The sequence below is a fragment of the Macrobrachium rosenbergii genome, chromosome 15 (assembly GCF_040412425.1).
Source record: "Macrobrachium rosenbergii isolate ZJJX-2024 chromosome 15, ASM4041242v1, whole genome shotgun sequence".
Taxonomy (NCBI): Eukaryota; Metazoa; Arthropoda; class Malacostraca; order Decapoda; family Palaemonidae; genus Macrobrachium; species Macrobrachium rosenbergii.
In genome coordinates, this window is record NC_089755.1 from 16,550,443 (window position 1) to 16,568,442 (window position 18,000).

The following is an 18,000-nucleotide window of genomic DNA, read 5'->3' on the forward strand; positions in this document are numbered from 1 at the left end:
AGAAAGGGCGATCCACAGGATACAAAATGTAGGAGAAATAGCAAAGAAAAGCAAATGAGATAAAACAACGAAATTATAAAATAAGCTTCAACTGAACCTGTTCAGTGGGAAACAGGTTGCTCAACATTTAGATTCTTGACCAACGGTCCAACTGAATGATTACTAAGAGCTTTCTTTAATGGAGTCAAAGCTGGGATAATATTTTGCAAAACTAAGTGGTACTGAACCTCATAAGAGAAAAGGATCTTAGAATTATTGAAGTACTTAGTAATGTGGCAATAAAACGCTTGGCAGCTCCTACCTACAGTCTATTCAGCTCGAACACAAGTTGACCTGCAATAACCAGAACTTCGTTGAACTGTTGCAAAATAAATACAACTTCGAACTGGTCCCAGTATAAGTGCAGGACATTGCCACTTGTAAATATACAAAGGTGCTACTATAGTATGATATCTACCATCCATTTTCTGCATTTAATCCCTCAGGGGCTAGTACTAAACACGACTAAACAGCGTAGGTGAGTCACTGTTTCGCCGTGTTTAGCACTACACCTGAGGGGTCAAATGTATTTTGCCTTGTTTAGTACTAACCTCTGAGGGGTCAAATGTATTTCGCCTTGCTTAGCACTAGCCCCTGAGGGATCAAATGTATTTCGCCTTATTCAGTACTAGCCCCTGGGGGGTCAAATGTATTTCGCCTTGTTTAGCACTAGCCCTGCGGGGTCAAATGTATTTCACCTTGTTTAGCACTAGCCCTGAGGGGTCAAATGTATTTCGCCTTGTTTAGTACTAGCCACTGAGGGATCAAATAGTTTTGTATTTAGTTTGAGGAAGTAACTACCATAGGCCTTAACTGGGTTGTTTGGTAGATAGCATCTTAATTTTTGGCAGGTCAAATAGCTCGGTGGATATCATACCACATTAGCACCTATACAAAGTATTGATATACACACGCTTCCTATGTACAGCCTAATGCACAAATAAAAGGGACGATTTTGCACAGTGAGTGGATAGTCCCGGCAATCCATGTTGTCGTCAAATCTTGAGTTTGACAACAAACGACGGCGAAAGGAGAAAAGTATGCCAGGACAAATGAAAATGGTACAAAAATATTGATACATATTACAACACATATATGTGGTGATGGAACAGTTTGGAAAGATCTGAATGCAAAGGATGATTAGAATTCTGAAATTCTTTTAATGTATGTGCAATAAAACCAATCGAATGGTGCTAGAGATCAATACTAAGATATTGAATAAAAAAACTTAATTGAACTGAAGATTTGATCCAACAGTTTAGGATATGCTAGTCAGCTGCTGAAGACTATAATAGGAACGATATTCAAACTACAACAGAGTAAATATGGTATAGCATGCATAACCAGCCAGCTTGTTTTCAAGGCCAAACCACTGTATGAATGATGACAGGCCAAAACATTACCCTGAGGAACATCAGGGAGTTAGAATTATGAAATTCTTATATTGTATGTACAATAAGCCAATCGAATGGTGCTAGAGATCAATACTAAGATGTGGAATTAAAAAAAAACTTAATTGAACTGAAGATTTAATCCAACAGTTTATGATATGCTAGTCAGCTGCTGAAGACTATAATAGGAACGATATTCAAACTACATCAGAATAAATACTGGTATAGCATGCATAACCAGCCAGCTTGTTTTCAAGGCCAAACCACTGTATGAATGACGGCAGGCCAAAACATTACCCTGAGGAACACCAGGGAGTCGACATTCCTGCACTTACTACTGAGCCCATTAGCAACAAGTCTTTCCAGTATATTACTAGAAATTTCAACAATAAAACTAAGAAATGGTTTCCCAACTCCCCAGTGTCTGAGTTTGAAAACTACAGTCTCGTGAATAGCATGGTCGAAGGCAGCATTAAGCTCAAGGCCAATCATATAAACTCCATGACCAGATTATAGGAATTTCTTCACATTTGCAAACTGTTCTCTCCATATTTTAGCAATTGCAGTACATTATTTTTATAAATATTGAAATTAATCCCTAAGGTACCTACTGAAAATGTGTACGGTACTCTACGGATATGAATGAGAGAGAGAGAGAGAGAGAGAGAGAGAGAGAGAGAAATCGTAGTGTTTATCTTAAACACTACTGTAAGTACATTGTATTATTATTAGCTTTTTGTAAAGTTTTCCTTCAAAAGTTACGTATACCTTAGTGTAACCAGTGTAACCACTGAGCTGATCAACAGCTCTCCTAGGGCTGGCCTGAAGGATTAGACTTATTTCACGTGGCTAAGAACCAATTGGATACCTACCAACGGGACCTACAGTTACTGTGGAATCCGAACCACATTATACCGAGAAATGAATTTCTTTCACCAGAAATAAATTCCTCTTATTCCTCATTGGCCGGTTAGAGATTCGAACGCTGGGCCAGGTTTTCTTCAGTACAGCAGCTTAGTAAATGTTAAAATTTCTTAGGTCACGTACTAAAAATATATACCACGAATATTCTTACAGGGATGAAAGGTTTTCAGTGGCACTCGGTACAAGGTAGTTGTACATGAATGGAGACTCCTCGCTGTACGTCTACAATATGTACACCAGTGTCTTTGTCACACTTGCAAGAACTACAATCGCGTCTTCGACATTTTGCAAGAACTTCAACATTTCAGCAATTGGAATGCCTTAGAGAGGAGTTGGCGAGGGGTTGGTACGGGACATATAGTGCTTTAGCAATGCTTTCAGAGCGATTATCATTATTGTTTTTGCTGATCTTACTTATATTCCAGAAATTATGAAGTAGAGATCGGAATTTGACTGCTGAAGACTATTGTATTTTAGGCAAGGATTTAGCTTAAGTTCCGTATGCACTCAGACATTCAGTTTCAAAATGGATAAATAGGAAAACTAGCATATTAAATACACATTTAATCTGTTGTCAGTGTTCTTTTCATTTAGTTGTGGTCCTGTTTTCAGGTATACACGCTCGCGAATGGGTTAGTCCAAGTGCTGCTTTGTACGTTATAGAAACACTTCTCGCTAATACCGCGCTGACAAGCAGTGTTGAATGGCAGATTATGCCCATGCTAAATCCTGATGGGTATGTTTATACTTGGACCCAGGTAAGTTGATGGGATATTTTACATATACCAATTCCGTTTCCATTCGTTGAATCTAATAAGCATTACCTGACAAGTAACATCCAACATTTGAATGTTATTATCATAAGGGCTTATAGATATTCAGTCGTTTCGATACTCCTCATCCTTTATAGAATCGTTTGTGGCGCAAGAACAGGTCTCCTTCTCCCACTTGCATTGGCGTTGACCTCAACAGAAATTTTGGATTTCAGTGGGGAGGTAAGTCTCAGTCATCGCCAGTCCTAGGGAATGTTTGATATATATTTACTCAGGTGAGATAGGTAATGAAAATTCAGGGGTGACTTCGAGCAATTACTTTCAGTAAGAGTTTTTGCTGAGAGAAAGGTTGGTGAGTAAACGGATTTTACTGTGAGGATAAAATTTTGTATCACTGGAGTGAGTGTTCTGAAGAATTTACAATCTTCTGTAGATACAAAAGGGGCGGGTTTAAATGACGCAGTAATGGAAGAGGTAATAAGAATTTGAAAAATTTTGCAACTGTGACAGCTGATGATGTAGGGAAGGCAATGAACAGGCAAGACTGTAAAGGCACCCAGAGTTATGGGATCACAATTAAGCTGCTGCATTATGGCCCATCCAAACGATCGAGCACAGCTCGATGGGCACTGCCCGCAAACGAGCAAAGCCCACAGGTAAAACTGGAGTGTTGTCCACACGGTGCCGAGCTGGCCCAGTCAAACCCGGGCACAGCCAGAGCGTGTGGTTGTTCATGCAGGACCTGCAGGCTGTGCGTAGTACGATAACTACCAGTATGGTGGCCACCAAGATGCTGAGCTGGCCCAGTCAAACCCGGGCACAGCCAGAGCGTGTGGTTGTTCAGGCAGGACCTGCAGACTGTGCAGTATGATAACTACCAGACAGTGGCCACCAAGAAGAATCTGAAGAAAGCTCATCTATCTATCTATCTATAGGTGGTTTTATCAGGCAGGACCTATCTATCTATCTATGATAATATATCTATATATATATATATATATATATATATATATATATATATATATATATATATATATATATATATATATATATACATAATAATTATATGTGTATATGTTCAATTTTACATTCCAAAGGCAAGGGTGTTCCCGATAAAGTTCTATTAAATGTAGAACATGAGGTCTCGGCCACTGATCGATAGCCTGTCAAACACTCGAGTGAAGAATGACAACCTCTGCCCCTTGCTTCCATAGAAGCCTCGTGTGTCTGGCAGTGACGTCATATTACCGGCCACGGGCAGTGTCTGGCGTTTTTGCTGAACAACCAACACAGGAACTTTGCCCGCGTTTTATTGGGCACAAGTGGTAAACTTGTTAACGGGCAAACTGCTCGCTTGTGCACGTGGGCAATGCTCGATCGTCTGGACGGGCATTTAGTGTCTGGCGTTTTCGCTGAACAACAACCAATTGGGCACAAGTGCGGGCAATGCACGTTGATCGATCGTCTGGACGGGCATTTAGTGTCTGGCGTTTTCGCTGAACAACCAACACAGGAACTTTGCCCGTTTGTTTTAGCGGGCACAGGCGGTAAACTTGTTATGGGCAAACTGCTCGCCTGTGCACGCGGGCAATGCTCGATCGTCTGGACGGGCATTTAGAATAGTTGTAGGACTTACTAGGGTAAGATATGTCTAGATGAGGGAAATGGTCTGAGTAAATGGAAAATGGGTTCATTTATAATTCTCCCCTTATTTAAAGGCAAAGATGATAGAGATGATTATGAATTATAAGGACAGAAAATTACATGGGAATGTGTTTGTTAGGTTTTGGACTGAGGAGAGATTGGTAAGGGGAGAACAAAAAGGGTTTAAACAACGCTGAAGGTATATCAGAAAGTTTGCAAGAAACAGTCTTATGTGAAGTTTTAGAATAACAGGAAAACCATGGACTTAGGTTATTGGGAATTTTTTGAACAGAAGGTAATTTGCTGAAAGGGATTAGAAATATGTAAGATGAAAGCAAAACTTGTTTTAGAATACGCAGCTCTGAGAGCTACCGGTTTGGTGCAAAATTGATTCTCCACCGCTATTTAATATTAGGGCTGTAACTGGCACCCATGGGGATTCCCATTTCTTGTCTGTCAATTTTGTCAGATTTAAAATATTAATGGTAACACAAAATTTCAGTGTTTCAATAAAGTTAATTTTATTAACAGTAATTTTGTTATTTTTATTGCATATTTATAGATCATATTTATTATGTAAGGCCGCAATGCATCTAATTATATCATCATGTGTTTTACTAAGTACACAGAGCACTAAAATCAAAAGGAGGCGGCATGAAATTACCAGGACTTACAGGATTAGTGTTACGTAACTGAATCGATTCTAGTTTTTTACTGTTATTATATCCAGTTATTATAATCAGTGTTTTCATTCTTATTATAAAGTTTATCTAGAATTAAGTTAAGCATAGTTCTAATGTCAGTTTTATTGGTGCAGTTTACTGAGCTCAGGAAAACCATATCTAGGTTTTTTTGGACTTTTTTGAATTTCTATGAAAGGAAAATTTTTGGTATATAATTGATTCTATATATATATATATATATATATTTATATAATATATATATATATATATAATATATGTTATCAATTTTATATATTTAAAATATATATATTATAATATATTTCAGTGTTTTATAGTTATTTTATAACAGTATGAAATTAAATATATAATGTCTTTATATAAATAAATGACAATGCATCTATATTATAAAATCATGTATTTCAGAAATGTTCCAAGCATTAATATCAAAAGAAGAAATATTTAGGACTTATATATTATATATATATATATATATGTTATTATATCCAGTTATTATATATCATATATATTCATATAAAGTTTATATAGATATTATATTATATATTATATATATATATATATATATATATATAAATTTTTATATATATATTTATATATATATATATATATATTTTATATATATATATAATATGATATATATATATATATATATATATATATATATATATATATATATATATTTATATATATATATATTATATATATATATATATGCGTTATAATGTATATGTGTATGTTTTTGGTCATTTTTTATAAGACGCATGAAATTAAATGGATTCGTTTTAATAATTAATTATGCTTTGTAATAGAGTTTTTGTGATGAAAGAGTTGAGTCTTGTAGTTACCTTGTCATAAAAGTCTAATGCTAATTGCTTGCAGAAATGTTCCAATATTAATACTGGCTCTCCTATTTCAGTGGAGACTTGAGTGTTTGGCAGGATGTCTGTGTGATGAAAGAGACATTTAATCCCAAAATTTAGTATCTGATAGCTTGATCTGCTAAACTGATATGATAATATTAACCTAAATTTGTGGCCTCCTTGAAGGTGGATGACTAGCAAGTAGATACTTAGCTTACTCTGGAAGTCTTCACTTTTTATATTGGCCTGCATATAACAGTGAGGTCTCATATGCGCACTAGTGTGTAGATACTTTGGAAAAGATAAATATTTTAAATATTTTGGGATAGGTATCTCCCAAGATTGTTTTCATCTTAATCATCATCAACATTAACAATTTTATACATCAAATATTTTCTTTGAGTGTGTTACAGAGCAGCACATTCCAAATGTCATTTGAGTATTCTACCTCTAGAGCTTGCCTGCTCTTCCACAGCTGTATGTTGATCCTAACTCCTCCCTTCCTCATTTGCTGTTCTTGTACATTCCAGGCATTAGTAATTCCTCCCTTCCTCATTTGCTGTTCTTGTACATTCCAGGCATTAGTAATTCCTCCCTTCCTCATTTGCTGTTCTTGTACATTCCAGGCATTAGTAATTCCTCCCTTCCTCATTTGCTGTTCTTGTACATTCCAGGCATTAGTAATTCCTCCCTTCCTCATTTGCTGTTCTTGCACATTCCAGGCATTAGTAATTCCTCCCGTCCTCATTTGCTGTTCTTGCACATTCCAGGCATTAATTCCTCCCTTCCTCATTTGCTGTTCTTGCACATTCCAGGCATTAATTCCTCCCTTCCTCATTTGCTGTTCTTGCACATTCCAGGCATTAATTCCTCCCTTCCTCATTTGCTGTTCTTGTACATTCCAGGCATTAGTAATTCCTCCCTTCCTCATTTGCTGTTCTTGCACATTCCAGGCATTAGTAATTCCTCCCGTCCTCATTTGCTGTTCTTGCACATTCCAGGCATTAGTAATTCCTCCCTTCCTCATTTGCTGTTCTTGCACATTCCAGGCATTAGTAATTCCTCCCTTCCTCATTTGCTGTTCTTGTACATTCCAGGCATGAGTAATTCCTCCCTTCCTCATTTGCTGTTCTTGTACATTCCAGGCATGAGTAATTCCTCCCTTCCTCATTTGCTGTTCTTGCACATTCCAGGCATTAGTAATTCCTCCCTTCCTCATTTGCTGTTCTTGTACATTCCAGGCATGAGTAATTCCTCCTTCCTCATTTGCTGTTCTTGTACATTCCAGGCATTAGTAATTCCTCCCTTCCTCATTTGCTGTTCTTTACATTCCAGGCATGAGTAATTCCTCCCCCTTCCTCATTTGCTGTTCTTGTACATTCCAGGCATTAGTAATTCCTCCCTTCCTCATTTGCTGTTCTTGCACATTCCAGGCATTAGTAATTCCTCCCTTCCTCATTTGCTGTTCTTGCACATTCCAGGCATGAGTAATTCCTCCCTTCCTCATTTGCTGTTCTTGTACATTCCAGGCATTAGTAATTCCTCCTTCCTCATTTGCTGTTCTTGCACATTCCAGGCATTAATTCTTCCCTTCCTCATTTGCTGTTCACATTCCACATTCCAGGCATGAGTAATTCCTCCTTCCTCATGTGCTGTTCTTGTACATTCCAGGCATTAATTCTTCCCTTCCTCATTTGCTGTTCTTGCACATTCCAGGCATGAGTAATTCCTCCCGTCCTCATTTGCTGCTCTTGCACATTCCAGGCATTAGTAATTCCTCCCTTCATTTATACATTTGTAGTCGTGCGGATCTCTTAACACATTCTGTTACATTCAATACGAAGGTGTTCATTCAATACAAAGTCCTTCATTGCAAAGAGATGCTAGTTATGTACATTTAGTGCAACTAATTTCTGTTTTGAAGGTCTCAGGACAAGTAGTGACCCTTGCCGGATATTTACAAAGGACCATCAGCATTTGTGAACCAGAAAGCAGGGCTCTCAGAGATGCTATGTTGCCCTCAAGGGCAAAGTGAAGGTATTGTATTTTGTTTGATTTTTATCAGTTTTGTCTTGTTGTTTTCATTATCAGAAAATAATATCCTTCAGTTCCGATTTACTGTTTCTTCACAGTCAGGCATGGGGAACTGTGTGCACGGAATTCGTAAATTTACTTTCTGGACATTAAAAGTTAAGATTTTTAAAGGTGGTTTGGCTGCAAATGGTTCAGTTTACAAGCAGCTGCGCTTGAGTTAGTCCTCCAAATAATTTTACTAGCCGTACTTGTTTATGAATTACTACTGTACTTTTTTTTTTTTTTTTAAATGATACATCTTTCAAGGTATTATTATCGTAATTACAATTTCCTAAGACCAATAAATCATTTAAATGAGAAGGAAAATGTTGGAGGAAGTTTTACAAGATACTTTATAAAGTTGATCAAAATCTTGTACAGGAATTACAGCAACTCCCAAATTATATGTGTATATTAAAAATGGCTTCATTTATAGTACTAGTAACTATTTTCACTTTATAGTGTATTCAAGACAAATTATCATTTATTGATAATGTTCTCCTTTTCAAAACATGTGATTATTTAAATCTAGACTGTTTTGTACAGCATTTGCAATAATAACAAAATAGTCATTTAAAGGTAAATTTAATATAATTAAAGATGTATGAAACTAATTTGACTAAATTTAGTGTTCATATACATTGAATTGTGGACTGAAATGAAATTTTGAGCTCATTTTCAAAACGTGATTATTTAAATCTAGACTGTTTTGTACAGCATTTGCAATAATAACAAAATCGTCATTTAAAGGTAAACTTAATTTAATTAAAGATGTATGAAACTAATTTGACTAAATTTAGTATTCATATACATTGAACTGTGGATTTGAAATGCTTTTGGGCATTTCCATTTTCAGGCATACATAACTTTCCACTGTATTCCTCATCTTGTACCCTTGGGCTACTAAGGTTAAGATTTCACAACTCATTGGTGTTCTTTTATTTTCTGCCTCTGTTGATGTGTGATTGCATGTGAAGCTGAAAGAAAAGAAACATGGAACGGGAAATAGACTTGAACATTACCTCATAAACGATATACATGAGCACATGTAATTCAGGACTTCAGACCAGGATGTTTGATTGACAGCCTTTGAAGATCTCCTTTCTTGTTTACTGAGCACATATATATCTGGACTTCAGAAGGATGTTTGATTCAGCGCCTTTCTCCTGTTTCCTTCAGACCAGGATGTTTGATTATGAAACAATCCAGTTTTTGATTAGCGCTAATTTCTCTCCTGTCTCCTTTCTCGCTGTTTGATTGACAGCACTATTCTTCTGTCTCCTTTCTCGCTGTTTGATTGACAGCGCCTTTCTCCTGTTTCCTTTCTGGACTGTTGAGACCAGGATGTTTGATTCTCAGTGATTGAACATTCTCCTCCTCGCTGTTTGATTGAAGGTAAAATGTTTGATTGAAGCCTTTCTCCTGTTTCCTTTCTCGCTGTTTGATTCAGCCTTTCTCCTGTTTTTGTCACTGTTTGATTATCAGCGCCTTTCTCCTGAAGGCTGTTTGATTGACAGTGAGAATTTCTCTGTTTTTGATTGACAGCGCCTTTCTCCAGACCTTTCTCGCTGTTTGATTGACATTTTTCTCCTGCTTCCTTTCTCGCTGTTTGATTGACAGTGCCTTTTATCTGTTTCCTTTCTCGCTGTTTGATTGACAGTAATCCTGTCTTTTCTCGCTGTTTGATTGACATAGCTCCTTTATCTGTTTGATTGACAGACCAGTTCTCGGTTTGATTGACAGTGCTCGCTGTTATATATCTGTTTGATTAAGCCTTTCTCCTGTTTCCTTTTCGCTGTTTGATTGACAGTGATTATTTAAATGTTTGTTTTGACAGACCAGGCTGTTTGACTGTTTGATTGACAGCACATTTATCTGGACTTCCTGTTTGAATAACAAAATAGCACCTTTATCTGACTTCCTTTCTCGCTGTTTGATTGACAGTTTTTTCTAATGTTTCCTTTTCTGTTTGATTGACAGCGCCTTTCTCCCCTGTCTCCTTTCAGGCTGTTTTTGACAGTGAGACCTATTATCTGAATCCAGGCTGTTTGATTGACAGTGAAAATTATCTGTGTTTGAGACTCAGGCTGTTTGATTGAGCTGTTTTGATATTTATCTGACTTCCTTTCTCGCTGTTTGATTGACAGTGCCTTTCACAAATTATCATATGGACTTCAGACTTTCAGGCTGTTTGATTGACAGTGAGCACTTTCTATCTCCTTTCAGACCATTGGCTGCGCCTTTCTCCCTGTCAGTTCTCAAATGATTGATCTGGACTGACTTTCAGGCTGTTTGATTGACAGTGATTATTTATAATTCTGCTGTTTGATTGACAATAATTTCTCCTGTTTCCTTGTAATCACATTTGATTCTGCGCCTTTTAATTTGTCTCCTTTCCAGGCTGTTTGATGACATTGAATTTCTGGACTGACAGACCTTTTCCAGGCTCCTTTTGACTGTTTGATTATTTAAATCTCCTGACTGTTTTGTCAGGCTGTTTGATTGACATAGCACATAATATCTGACTTAAAGACCAGGCTGTTTGATTGACAGCACCTTTCTCCCCTGTCTCCTTTCTATGTTTGACTAAATTTAGACCTTTCTACTGTTTGATTGACAGGAATGAAATAAAATCCTGTCTCCTTTCTCGCTGTTTGATTGACAGCGCCATCTCCATTTTCAGGCTGTTTGATTGACAGTTTGAGATTTTCCTATATCTGTTGTTTTTCGCTGTTTGATTGACAGTGCCTTTCTCCATCCTTTGTAAACTAATTTGATTGACAGCGCTGTTTGTCTCCTTTCTCGTGTTTGATTAAAGCGCCTTTCTCTATTATCACTGTTTGATTGACAGTGCCTTTCTCCTGTCTCCTTTCTCGCTGTTTTGATTATCTTTGGACTGTTTCCAGGCTGTTTGATTGACAGTTTCAATAATAACAAAATAGACTTCAGAACAGGCTGTTTGATTGACAGTGACCTTTTTCTATCCTGACTTCCATTTCAGGCTGTTTGATTGACAAGCACCTTTAGGCTCATTTTCTGCTGTTTGATTGACCAGGCTGTTTGACTGACGCTGTTTGATTAATCTGGCCTTCAGACCAGGCTGTTTGATTGATTAAAGATCTATGAAACTAATTTGACCTTTCCAGGCTGTTTGATTGACAGTGCCTTTCTCCTATATTTGAACTTTTGACCAGCTGCCATTTCTCTGAGCTCCATAACTGTTTGATCTGGACTTTTCCAGTACATCCTGTGACCCAGGCTGTTTGACTGACAACGCCATATATATCTGACTTGCTGTTTGATTGACCAGTGCCTTTCTTTTATTCTCTTCGCTGTTTGAAACTTTCTTGCAGACCAGGCTGTTTGACTGACAGTGAGCACATATATATCTGGACTTCAGACCAGGCTGTTTGACTGACAGTGAGCACATATATATCTGGACTTCAGACCAGGCTGTTTGATTGACAGTGAGCACATATATATCTGGACTTCAGACCAGGCTGTTTGATTGACAGTGCCTTTCTCCTGCTTCCTTTCTCTCTGATTACATGAACTTACCAATCAGAGTGTTGTGGGTGGATCCATTTCAGAAATACAGAAAACCAAGTGCTAATATAAGTACTGTTATATCCAAATAGATGGGCTAAACTTATGGATGTCTTTAAGCAGGTTAGTTCCTCGTTGGCAGAGTCGGTAGAGTTCTCGGCTAGCACTCTGCTAGGCCTGAGTTCGAGTCTCCGACCGGCCAATGAAGAATTAGAGGTCTTTATTTCTGGTGATAGAAATTCATTTCTCGATATAATGTGGTTCGGATTCCACAAGAAGCTGTAGGTCCCGTTGCTGGGTAACCAGTTGGTTCTTAGCCACGTAAAATAAATCAAATCCTTCAGGCCAGCCCTAGGAGAGCTGTTAATCAGCTCAGTGGTCTGGTTAAACTAAGGTATACTTAACTTTTTAAGCAGGGTAAATGTTACACTGTCGTCACTGTCATCGCATATGGTCATTTTATTCCTACCTCTGTAGGATGAAAAATGAGAGAAGCGGCCAGCATTACTCTGCTTAGAAACACCAGACCATATTTCACGAAGGTTCTGTGGCTTTTACTCACTGATTAGGTGGCATGGCTAAGGTAGAAAAGTATATCTTAGTTTAACCAGACCACTGAGCTGATTAACAGCTCTCCTAGGGCTGGCCGGAAGGATTAGATTTATTTTACGTGGCTAAGAACCAACTGGTTACCTAGCAACGGGACCTATACGTGGCTAAGAACCAACCAGTTACTTAGTGGATCTAAGAACCAACTGGTTACCTATCACCGGGACCTCTAATTCTTCATTGGCGGTCGGAGAACCAACAGGTTACTGAGTAGCAACAAGGATCTACAGGGTAGTTACGCCATTGTGGAATCCGAACCTTTTTACATTATAGTGATAAAAAGAATTAAGGTAACTTTCACCATTGTTAACTCTCGTTACATTTCTCAATTACACAAGTTCAGAATATCTTTTACAGATTTATAATGGCTCAGTAACAAATCACCAACTTATGAAACATTGTTGTTGTTGGTAAGCACAGAGTAATTGGGTCCCTGCAGAGTCAGTGTGACCTGATCAAACAGTACCCACCAAAACAATGAGGAACTGGCTGAGGTATAGATCAGTTATCGGTTGCTGGGAGAAGTTAGTGAGTACAGCACACAAAACTTTTTATGTTTATCATGGTAAACTTCATTCATTATGGTAACTTTATCATATTGTTAACTCTCGTTACTTTTCTCAATTACACAAGTTCAGAATATCTTTTACAGATTTATAATGGCTCAGTAACAAATCACCAACTTATGAAACATCGTTGTTGACAATTACACTGGAGTATTTGGGTTAGCAAAAGTTGGGAAATGCAAGTAACCATTCATCCCTCTATCAAATATACTCCTGTCAGTGATTTATGAGTGTCTCTAAGTCCCATCATCATCAGTGAATGGCGGGAATTTATGAATAATGAACATGACAAAAAAATTGAAGCAGATTAAATCAGCTGTTAGATAATTTATTGTATTTTTGTTCCAAAAAGGCCACATTGAAGAATATTATCCCTGTTTCGAGTTTCTCACCGTCGTCTGACCCACGTGCAATTCAAGAACAACCCTCCCAACCCCTGTCTCAAAAGGCAGAGAATGTAGAACAACAGTTATGATCAAATATATATCTTACGTGATTGTCTAACTTTTCCCCCAGCAAAGTATATCGCGTGTCGGAAACAAATCCTTGAAACAAATGCTTAAGTTCCATTATTTTGAATGAGACATAATGATTAAAAACAAAGCCCTTAGGCCAGCTCTGTGAGAGTTAAAAGTGTTTTTACTCATTGGTCTAATAATATGATAATAATAATGTTAGCATACAGTGCGCTTGTCCGTATATAATATACTTTTTGCACTTTCCTTTTTCATAAAAAATTTCTGCTGTGCAAATGCAAGCAATTAAAAAGAGAAATTGGCTGCTTTTTGTATTGCTGAAATAAATATTGCAGCCATATTAACGGTACCACTGTCAAAGGAAGAAGTTCGCGCACATTTTCTGAGATACTTATTCCGATGAATCAGTCAATATTCCCTCTTTCATCTGTTTATTTATTCTGGCTTCCTGCTTACCACGAATTTGGGTCTCTGGTGTTTGTACCTCTCCTCCTGTCTTCTCTGAGGTTGCTATCCACGATATGAATTCTATTTGTATTGAAATCTGCTGGCTACTCTACTTACATTAATAGCCGCATTGAAAAATCCGGAATCGAATAAACCTTTTATCTTGTCTTCAGCTAGCCAGTTTTGATTTTCACTTGTGACAGTTTAGTGTTTCTAGGAGGCTTTGAAGAGTTTTTACACTTTAAGATTTTCAAAGCGTCTGAAAAGGTGCCTTGGAAATGTGAACCAAGCTGACAGTTTCATTAAGTTCCTTTCTGTAATCTGAGATGCCTTGGAAATGTGAACCAAGCTGACAGTTTCATTAAGTTCCTTTCTGTAATCTGAGATGCCTTGGAAATGTGAACCAAGCTGACAGTTTCATTAAGTTCCTTTCTGTAATCTGAGATGCCTTGGAAATGTGAACCAAGGTGACAGTTTCATTAAGTTCCTTTCTGTAATCTGAGATGCCTTGGAAATGTTAACCAAGCTGACAGTTTCATTAAGTTCCTTTCTGTAATCTGAGATGCCTTGGAAATGTGAACCAAGCTGACAGTTTCATTAAGTTCCTTTCTGTAATCTGAGATGCCTTGGAAATGTTAACTAAGCTGACAGTTTCATTAAGTCCCTTTCTGTAATCTGAGATGCCTTGGAAATTGAACCAAGCTGACAGTTTCATTAAGTTCCTTTCTGTAATCTGAGATGCCTTGGAAATGTTAACCAAGCTGACAGTTTCATTAAGTTCCTTTCTGTAATCTGAGATGCCTTGGAAATGTTAACCAAGCTGACAGTTTCCATTAAGTTCCTTTCTGTAATCTGAGATGCCTTGGAAATGTTAACCATTTCTGACAGTTTCATTAAGTCCTTTCTGTAATCTGAGATGCCTTGGAAATGTTAATATGACAGTTTCATTAAGTTCCTTTCTGTAATCTGAGATGCCTTGGAAATGTTAACCAAGCTGACAGTTTCATTAAGTTCCTTTCTGTAATCTGAGATGCCTTGGAAATGTTAACCAAGCTGACAGTTTCATTAAGTTCCTTTCTGTAATCTGAGATATTTTGAAATGTGAACCAAGCTGACAGTTTCATTAAGTCCCTTTCTGTAATCTGAGATGCCTTGGAAATGTTAACCAAGCTGACAGTTTCATTAAGTCCCTTTCTGTAATCTGAGATGCCTTGGAAATGTGAACCAAGCTGACAGTTTCATTAAGTCCCTTTCTGTAATCTGAGATGCCTTGGAAATGTTAACCAAGCTGACAGTTTCATTAAGTCCCTGTTCTAACAAAAACAATAAAATGAGCTTAAAATCTGACAGATGAGTCCCAGGTCTGTAATCTGATAGAAAACCATTAGAAATGTTAACCAAGCTGACAGTTTCATTAAGTTCCTTTCTGTAATCTGAGAAGTTTTAAAAAAAAAATGTTAACCAAGCTGACAGTTTCAACAAAGTCCTTTCTGTAATCTGAGATGCCTTGGAAATGTTAACCAAGCTGACAGTTTCATTAAGTTCCTTTCTGTAATCTGAGATGCCTTGGAAATGTGCAAGCTGACAGTTTCATTAAGTCCTTTCTGTAATCTGAGATGCCTTGGAAATGTGAACCAAGCTGACAGTTTCATTTAAGTTCCTTTCTGTAATCTGAGATGCCTTGGAAATGTGAACCAAGCTGACAGTTTTCATTAAGTCCCTTTCTGTAATCTGAGATGCCTTGGAAATGTGAACCAACTGACAGTTTCATTAAGTCCCTTTCTGTAATCTGAGATGCCTTGGAAATGTTAACCAAGCTGACAGTTTCATTAAGTTCCTTTCTGTAATCTGAGATGCCTTGGAAACTTAATGTTAAATGTAAGCTGTAACAGTTTCCAAATTAAGTTCCTTTCTGTAATCTGAGATGCATTTGGAAATGTTAACCAAGCTGACAGTTTCATTAAGTCCCTTCTGTAATCTGAGATGCCTTGGAAATGTGAACCAAGCTGACAGTTTCATTAAGTTCCTTTCTGTAATCTGAGATGCCTTGGAAATGTTAATTAAGCTGACATTTTCATTAAGTTCCTTTTTCTGGAATCTGAGATGCTTTGATAAAACATAGTTTGTTGAATCACTGAAATTGACAGTTTCATTAAGTCCCTTTCTTAATCTGAGATGCCTTGGAAATGTTAACCAAGCTGACAGTTTCATTAAGTTCCTTTCTGTAATCTGAGATGCCTTGAAATGTTAAGGAAATGACAGTCTTCATTTAACTATAACTGATGAACTTTCCTTTCTGTAATCTGAGATGCCTTGGAAATAAAAATCAAGCTGACAGTTTCATTAAGTTAACCTTTCTAAGTAATCTGAGATGCCTTGGAAATGTTAAGTGAAGTTTCATTAAGTTCCTTTCTGTAATCTGAGATGCCTTGGAAATGTTAACCAAGCTGACAGTTTCATTAAGTTCCTGTAATCTTTCTGTAATCTGAGATTTATCATTGGAAATGTTAACCAAGTCTGACAGTTTCATTAAGTTCCTTTCTGGAATCTGAGAGGTTCTTGGAAATGTAAACAAGCTGACAGTTTCATTGAGTTCTTTTTGTTTAATCTGAGATGCCAAACAAATGTTAACCAAGCTGACAGTTTCATTAAGTTCCTTTCTGTAATCTGAGATGCCTTGGAAATGTGAACCAATATTGACAGTCAGTCAGTTTCAATCTCAAATTGAAAGTAAACAATACAATGAATTAATTTTTCTGTAATCTGAGATGCCTTGGAAATGTGAAACCAAATTCAATCAATAAACCGAAATTGAATAAATAAAAATCAGCAAATTACAATTAAGTTCCTTTCTGTAACCTGAGATGCAACTTGAAATGTGAACCAAGGTGACAGTTTTCATTAAGTTCATAAAACGAAAATGTAATCTGAGATGCCTTGAAATGTTGAACTATAAGCTGACAGTTTCATTAAGTTCCTTTCTGTAATCTGAGATGCCTGGAAATGTGAAACAAAGCTGACAGTTTCATTAAGTCCCTCTCTGTAATCTGAGATGCCTTGGAAATCTGTTAACCAAGATGACAGTTTCATTAAGTTCCATCTCTGACTCTGAGATGCCTTGGAAATGTTAACCAAGATGACAGTTTCATTAAGTCCCTTTCTGCAACCTGAGATACCTTGGAAATGTCAACCGAGCTGACAGATTCATTAAGTTCCTTTCAGTAATCTGTTAGTTTCTTATCTGACGGCTTTCTTTACGCTGCTAAGTATCCCTGCCGTGTTTCCCATTGGAGAGTAATCCTCAGGAATGGAGTCTTCTTTACCATTTCTTCCTTTCCTCCAGTCATCTTCAATCCTCTTCTTGTCCCATACATTTATATATGAAAGTTTTATTCTAGGTAAAAAAAAAACTTCTTTCTTTTTCTTCAGATGTCATTCCTGTTTTTATCTTGTCTGAAGCTGTTGTGTAAATCATGTAATCTGGGCAGGTAGATGTTGGGGCAAACGTCTTACTTTTTCTTTTTAATAATCAAAGACTTATTTTGATTTTCAAGACTGTTGAAGCTTAACCTGCAATAATACGGATTTCATTTTTATAATGTAGTATTATGGGATCATTACAGTTGATTAGAAATAGAACTTGGTTTCTCTCTATATGCTGTATATGTAACATGCATTTTTGTAAGCAGTTTATCCAAATGGATAAAAGACTTATCTGTACTGAAACCATTGTTCCAATATCCAAGAATGGTATCTTGTTATTTTACTTCTGGATTGAGTCTCATCATCAAATTAGCAACTGCAGTACTTCTGGTTTGGCATTCATCACCTCTGTCTAAAGGCAACATCTCCAGATTAAAAAAAAATATTAAGCTGTTATTTGCTCTTAAAAATTACTTTACCTAATGCCACGTGGCTCCTATATATTAGCTTTAAGATAAGCATAGTTTA

General features: G+C 37.0%; 1 long non-coding RNA gene across 1 annotated transcript; it reads left to right on the forward strand.

The window, feature by feature from the left end:
• The first annotated feature begins 2,970 nt into the window (after positions 1-2,970).
• Positions 2,971-9,280, forward strand: LOC136846379 (uncharacterized). The gene is made up of 4 exons (XR_010855362.1): positions 2,971-3,112; positions 3,265-3,349; positions 8,257-8,369; positions 9,262-9,280. It is a non-coding gene; the product is annotated as an uncharacterized lncRNA (long non-coding RNA).
• The last annotated feature ends 8,720 nt before the right edge of the window (positions 9,281-18,000 follow it).